Source organism: Mobula hypostoma, chromosome 3 (genome assembly GCF_963921235.1).
Source record: "Mobula hypostoma chromosome 3, sMobHyp1.1, whole genome shotgun sequence".
Lineage (NCBI taxonomy): Eukaryota > Metazoa > Chordata > Chondrichthyes > Myliobatiformes > Myliobatidae > Mobula > Mobula hypostoma.
In genome coordinates, this window is record NC_086099.1 from 224,221,909 (window position 1) to 224,229,313 (window position 7,405).

General features: G+C 41.9%; 1 protein-coding gene across 1 annotated transcript in view; it reads left to right on the forward strand.

The window, feature by feature from the left end:
• Positions 1-2,471, forward strand: part of LOC134344575 (leucine-rich repeat-containing protein 14-like) — a 61,932-nt gene extending 59,461 nt beyond the window's left edge. The window contains exon 6 of the transcript XR_010017466.1: positions 1,101-2,471. The gene's annotated coding sequence lies outside the window, so the exon portion shown is untranslated. The remainder of the gene's footprint in view (positions 1-1,100) is intronic.
• Positions 2,472-7,405: the final 4,934 nt, after the last annotated feature.

The following is a 7,405-nucleotide window of genomic DNA, read 5'->3' on the forward strand; positions in this document are numbered from 1 at the left end:
ACAGAGCGTCATAGGAAGTCATTCCTGCCTGTGGCCATCAAACTTTACAACTCCTCCCTTGGAGGGTCAGACACCCTGAGCCAATAGGCTGGTTCTGGACTTATTTCCTGGCACAATTTACATATTACTATTTAACTATTTATGGTTTTATTACTATTTATTATTTCTGGTGCAACTGTAACAAAAACCAATTTACCCCGGGATCAATAGAGTATGACTATGACTAGATGGGCCAAAGGGCCTGTTTCTGTGCTGTACTTCTCTGTAACTCAATTTTTTAAATGTTATATTTCTTATTGTAATTTATAGCTTTTTAATAAATATTTTGTATTGTAATGTAGTGCTGCCGCAAAACGACGTATTTCAGGACCTATGCCAGTGATATGAAACGTGATTCTGATGCGGATGACACACAGATCAGAGCACCACTTTAACTAATCACAACATGAGCAGAGAATGAAAATTTAAAAAAAAGATCCAAACAAACTTGAAGAGGACAGTGAAAGATTTAAAAAACAATGGGATAGCTGCTGCCAGTGCAGGATCACAGCAGACTGAGGGCGGTGAAGTCGGGTACAGCAGTTAAAATAATGGACAAGGACAATCCTTAGCATGCAGGTCGAGTTGGTAATCTGCTATATCTGGCTCAGCTACCAGCTGTCTGACCAGTTCAACTCAGGCGTTCCAGGAGTGGCCAAAGTGACACTTACACCTCAGACAATATTGGAGCAAGTGGTGGAGCTAGTCAGAGGGAATAGGGGAAGGGTGAGGGAGAAATGAACAGATTAACCCTGGTTTCCCAAGGTTTTATGGAATTGTGACTATTCTGATATTGCTGGTCGTACAGAGAAATCCTGATGTAGAGCTGGAGAGGCATGTGTGGAAAGAATTCATGTGAAAGAATCACACTCAGCGATTCAGGAACAGGCTTCTTCCCCTCTGCCATCCGATCCCTGAATGGACTTTGAAGCCTTGGACACTACCTCACTTTTTTAATATACAGTATTTCTGTTTTTGCACTTTTTAAAATAATCTATTCAATATACATAATTGATTTACTTGTTTATTTATTATTATTATTTTTTTTCTCTCTCTGCTAGATCCATTCATTCGGGTGCCTTGCCGTTCGGCGTGGGCGATCAAGTCTCTCCATCCATCACAGTCCCTGATCCTCCGAATTGTAGTTGTTAACTCCCCTGTTTCTAACCATGATGTTATTCCATTTATCATTTTCATTCTCTGTCTGCCTCTGCTTCTTTTTCCTTCCAGCTTTCCAGTTGTAACTAAATGTTCTAATGCCTCTCTTCACATGATGTGTCCAGAGAATTTTGATTGCTGTTTTCTGATTTTTTAAGTAATGTATGTTTTGTTTTCGTTCTCTGTGGAACTTCTTTGTTGGTTATCATGTATACGATATGCATAGCATTCTTCTGAGGAACCACATCTTTGCTGCATTGATTCTTTTTTGCATTGCATTTGTGATGGTCCATGACTCGCAGCCATTAGATTAGATTAGATTATGAGGATACCCAGTCCTCTTTTATTGTCATTTAGTAATGCATGCATTAAGAAATGATACAATGTTTTTCCAGAATGATATCACGAAAACACATGACAAACCAACTTAAAAACTAACAAAAACCACATAATTATGACATATAGTTACAACAGTGCAACAGGGTCAGAGCCGTCTCTATTTCCTGAGGAGACTGAGGTCCTTTAACATCTGCCGGACGATGCTGAGGATGTTCTACGAGTCTGTGATGGCCAGTGCTATCATGTTTGCTGTTGTGTGCTGGGGCAGCAGGCTGAGGATGGCAGACACCAAAAGAATCAACAAACTCATTCGTAAGGCCAGTGATGTTGTGGGGATGGAACTGGACTCTCTCACGGTGGTGTCTGAAAAGAGGATGCTGTCCAAGTTGCACGCCATTTTGGACAATGTCTCTCATCCACTACATAATGTACTGGGTGGGCACAGGAGTACATTCAGCCAGAGACTCATTCCACCGAGATGCAACACAGAGCATCATAGGAAGTCATTCCTGCCTGTGGCCATCAAACTTTACATCTCCTCCCTTGGAGGGTCAGACACCCTGAGCCAATAGGCTGGTGTTGGACTTATTTCCTGGCATAAGTTACATATTACTATTTAATTATTTATGGCGCAACTGTAATGAAAACCAATTTCTCCCGGGATCAATAAAGTATGACTACTACTACTACTACTACACTCTGGCTATGCTTTTTTCTCACTGCTGTCATCAGGTAGAAGGTACAGATACCTCAGGGCTCGCACCGCCAGGTTCAAGAACAGTTACTACCCCTCAACCATCAGACTCTTGAATCAAAGGGGATAGCTAAACTCATAAGGACTCTGTTATATTGTTATTTCATGCTATTTATTTATATCTGCATTTGTACAGTTCATTTAGTTAACAGTTCCTGATGTTTACAGTTACTGTTCTACAGATTTGCTAAGTATGCCCGCAGAAAAGGAATCTCAGGGTTGTGTATGGTGACATGTATGTACTCTGATAATAAATTTTACTTTGAACTTTAGCAGACTTGTGCTAATGTTATTTTGTGACTATGTGCTATATGTGGCTGCATGTACTGGGCTTTGCACCTTTGCCTGGAGGAATGCTTTTTTTTAGCGGTACACTTACGTATGGTTGAATGACATTGAACCTGAACTTAATAGTTTGAAAAGCAATTTTGGTCAAACTGACAGAATTAAGATCTTCCATAATAATGTTATATCTATACTTGATTTATCTGTAAATTTCTTCCTCCCTCCTGTAAAAGTTTGTCCAAAAGATGATGTATTTTATTCCACATCCGAACAGGAACAGTTGTTATAAGTCAGGAAACAAGGATGCTTTACAAATAATTTTTTATTTTAAAATTTTAATTTATTGAGATACAGCACAGAATTGGCCCTTCGAGCTGCACTGCCCAGCAATCCCGTTTTAATCCTAGGCTCATCACAGGACGATTTATAAAGCCCAGTTAGCCTACCAACCAGCACGTCTTTAGAGACTGGAGCAGCTGGTGGAAACCCACGTGGTCATGGGGAGAACTCCTTACAGGCAGCGGTGCGAATTGAACCCAGGTTGCTGGTACTGTAAAGCATTGCGCTAACCACTAAGATACTGTGCCCACCTCCCCACAAATCCAAAGAAGTAAAAAAAAAACATCTTCTTGGGGAAAGTGGATTAGAAATCTGCTTCCAGGACCCTAAGGCTATAATGGGAGGATTTAAAAAGTTCTTCAGTCTAAAGAAACACACAGGACAGAAACTAACTATATAAGACTCAGTACAAAATTAGTAAAGGTATAGAAAGCAAGGAATGCCCAAAGCCTTGTGACTGATGGAGACTGCAGTGTACATGGCCTTCAGAAACAGGATGAATGACTATTTTTAAAAATAAAACTATTTTTGCGAACTGTGTGGTTAATTTGAAAGCACCATTAAACCAACTGCGTGTATTTTTAAAGCTGTATTAATTTTTGCCAATGTGCATACTGATGACCCGTAATTTCCCCTGTGCCGCTTTCCGGGAGATCCCGGCTTTGTGATGGACATGCGGATTCCGCGTCACGTGATCCGCACCGTGACGTAACCGCGGTAGGGACGGAATCACGTGACGCGGATGGCGGGAAGCTCAAGCAGTGGCGTCCCGCTCCCAGCCGGTAAGTGTCCTGACGAGGGGACTCAGCTCCAGATTTGTGCTGCCTGACCTGCTACGTTCGTCCGGCATTCTGTGTGCATCGCCGCGTTTCCACTGACAGGCGGGGATCTTACGGAGCAAGTGCTTGCATGGAAAGTTAATAAAACGCCCATAACTTCTGGCTCCTCCGGCCTTGTCTACCATCGCTTACCCGGGGTAAGAGAGGCGAGGGAAAAGAGCGGCGCATGCGCGTTGCCAACGTGACGGGGCCGTTACCATGCCGACGAGTGACAGGTGACGCGCGGACGGTGCAGGGAAATTGTTTCCCATATTCCCTCTGATTACCTTCGGTAGGTCCTGTTAAAAGTCATTAAAACTCAATTTCCCCTGGGATCAATAAAGTATGACTATGACCTAAACTAATAGTTTTTTTTCATCAATTTATAACAATATTTAATCCTTATATTAAAATACTTTTAAAATGAAGTGCAATGTGCTTCTCTTAAATAACATGACATTATGTAGCAAACATCACCCTCCTCGCCACTAATAAAACTTTTGACAAGTTTATTTTAAAAAGCTGAGAAAAATAGAGGGCTATGTGCTAGGGAAATTCTAGGCAGTTTCTAGAGTAGGTTACATGGTCAGTACAACATTGTGGGCCGAAGGACCTGTAATGTGCTGTAAATTTCTATGTTCTATGTAGGTTTAGGCTCAAAGTTCAAAGTAAAATTTATTTTTGTCAGTGTTACCGTGTGTCACCATATATTATCTTGAGATTCATTTCCTTGCAGGCATTTACAGGAAAATAGAATACAATATAATTTACAAACCTATACATAAAGACGGACAAGTAAGTAACCAGTGTGCAAGAGAAAACAAATCGTGCAAATAAAATAAAATAATATTTACAAACAAGAGTTGCAAAGAGTGCTCGAAAATGAGCCTGTAGTTTGTAAAATCAGTTCAGAGCTGTATGGGTGAAGTTATTCAGAAGATAAGATTAAATGGTATCCAGGGTGGGCAGAATTGGCTTTAGGAGTTAGAGGGTTGTTTTTCTGATTGGAGATCTGTGATCAGTGGAGTACCACAGGGATCTGCTGGGTCTACTGTAGTTCGTCTGCTATAGATGAGAATGTATATAGGTTCTGCAGATGCTGGAAATACAGAACAACGCATACAAAATGCTGGAGGAACTCAGCAGGTTAGGCAGCAACTATGGAAGCATCAATTTCTCCATCTTCCTGCATTTTTCCCTCTTTTTTTCAATTTCCCATTCTGGCCTCTTACCTCTTCTCATCACCTGCCTGTCACCTCCCCTGGGGCCCCTCTTCCTTCCCTATCTCCCAAGATCCACTCTCCTAACAGATTCCTACTTCTTCAGCACTCTACGTTTTTCCGCTCATCACATCCCGTCTTCTCACTTCATTCCCCCCTCGCCCACCTACCGTGCTTTCCCAACCACCTTCCCCTTCCCCCACCTTCTTATTCTGGCTTCCTCTCCTTTCCTTCCAGTCCTGATGAAGGGTCTTGGCCTTTATTTGTTTCCATGCATTTTGTATATGTTGAAGTGATTAGTAAGTTTGGGTGGGGTGGCGTAAAGTGAAGGTTCTAGATCTACTGAGAAAGTGGGCAAGGGAATATCCAGTGGAATTTAACTCGGGCAAGTGTGAAGTGATGTTGCCTCTGGGATGGTCCCACATTCTGAAGATGTACACGTTCTGGTTAATAAGTTGTGGGCATGCTGTGTTGGCGCTGGAAGCATGGCAACACGTGGGTTGTGCTGGTTGTTAACACAAATGACGCATTTCACTGTATGTTTTGGTGTTTCAATGCATACAGTATTGTGCAAAAGTCTTAGGCACACTAGATTTTTTATATGGTCTCAGGTGGTCTGGCCTCTACAGAGCCCTGATCTCAACGTCATGTCTGGGGTTACCTGGAGAGACAGAAGCAAGCGAGACAGCCAGAGTCTGAAGAGGAACTGTGGCAAATTCGTCGAGATGTTTGGAACAACCTATAAGCCGATTTTTCTTATAAAACTACATGGCAGTCTACCTTAGCAAATTGATGCAGTTTTAAAGACAAAGGGTGGTCATACCAAATATTGATTTGATTTAGTTTTCTTTTACTAATAAACACTTCTCGGACTTCCAGTCAGGCACAGGTATTGATTTTAACTGATGTCTCGATGACAAACTCTGCCATCTTCATCAGGAATGATGCCTGGGCATGTCTAGACTGGTGGTTGTCTGTCCCTCCTGATTGGTTAGTCCTCATCCAATCAGGTTTCTGCTCTCTCATCTTCTTAACAATAGAATTCCAAGTCTTACTTAGAGCGAGATCTTCATCTTTGTTAAAATTCTTTTTCTCTAGTTTTATTTCAATGGCTTCATTCACCAGGTGGTCTCAAAAACACACAGTAGTTTTGTGCCGTTGAAGTCAATCCTATGGCCATTGCAAATGCAATGTTCTGCTACCACCAATTTCTGCTGGTAATCCAAATGGATAAACTTCCTGTGCTCTTTGATGCAGGTTTCCACCATGTGTCCCATCTGGCCGATATACGCTGCTCTGCATTCACAGGGAATCCTGTCAACGCCAGCCAACCTGAGTCCCAGGTCACCTTTGACCCACACAAGCTGTGACTTGAGCTTCCTTATCGGTTTGTGGATGCTATTAATCTGGTATTTCTTCAGGGTCCTGACGATCCTTCCAGAAACAGGAAGTTTAGAGGAATTTTTAAATTAGTATTTTTTTACTGTTTACTGCTCTTTATAGTAAATTTTCTGATATTTAGAAACTTTTTATTATAATTGAAAGCACCTTTGCTTTACAGAATTTTTTTTACATGTTCCTAGGACTTTTGCACATTGGAGTGCTGTGTCCAGTTCTGGTCGCCTCACTATAGGAAGGATGTGGAAGCATTGGAAAGGGTACAGGGGAGATTTCCCAGGATGCTGCCTGGTTTAGAGAGTATGCAGTATGATCAGAGATTAAGGGAGCTAGGGCTTTACTCTTTGGAGAGAAGGAGGATGAGAGGAGACATGATAGAGGTGTACAAGATAATAAGAGGAATAGATAGAGTGGATAGCCAGCGCCTCTTCCCCAGGGCACCACTGCTCAATACAAGAGGACATGGCTTTAAGGTAAGGGGTGGGAAGTTCAAGGGGGATATTAGAGGGAGGTTTTTTACTCAGAGAGTGGTTGGTGCGTGGAATGCACTGCCTGAGTCAGTGGTGGAGGCAGATACACTAGTGAAATTTAAGAGACTACTAGACAGGTATATGGAGGAATTTAAGGTCGGGGGTTATATGGGAGGCAGGGTTTGATGGTCAGCACAACATTGTGGGCCGAAGGGCCTGTACTGTGCTGTACTATTCTATGTTCTATATGAGAGAAATAAAGCTGATCTTTAATAAAACTAATAGATCTTCAATCTTAATTTGGGAAGTTAAACCAAGGCAGGACATACACAGTGAAGGGAAGGACACTGGGGAGTGTTGTAGAACAGAAGGACCCAGGGATACAATTACAAAATTCCCTGACAATGGTGTCAGAAGTAGATGTGGTCGTGAAAGGGCATCATGGCAAGCTTGCCTTCATCAGACAAGGCACTGAGTACAAGAGAAGGGACGTTATATTACATCTGTACTGTATGTTGCTGAAACTGTACCTGGAATATTGTACACAGTTTTGTTGTCTATTATAGGAAAAAAAATGTGGTTATG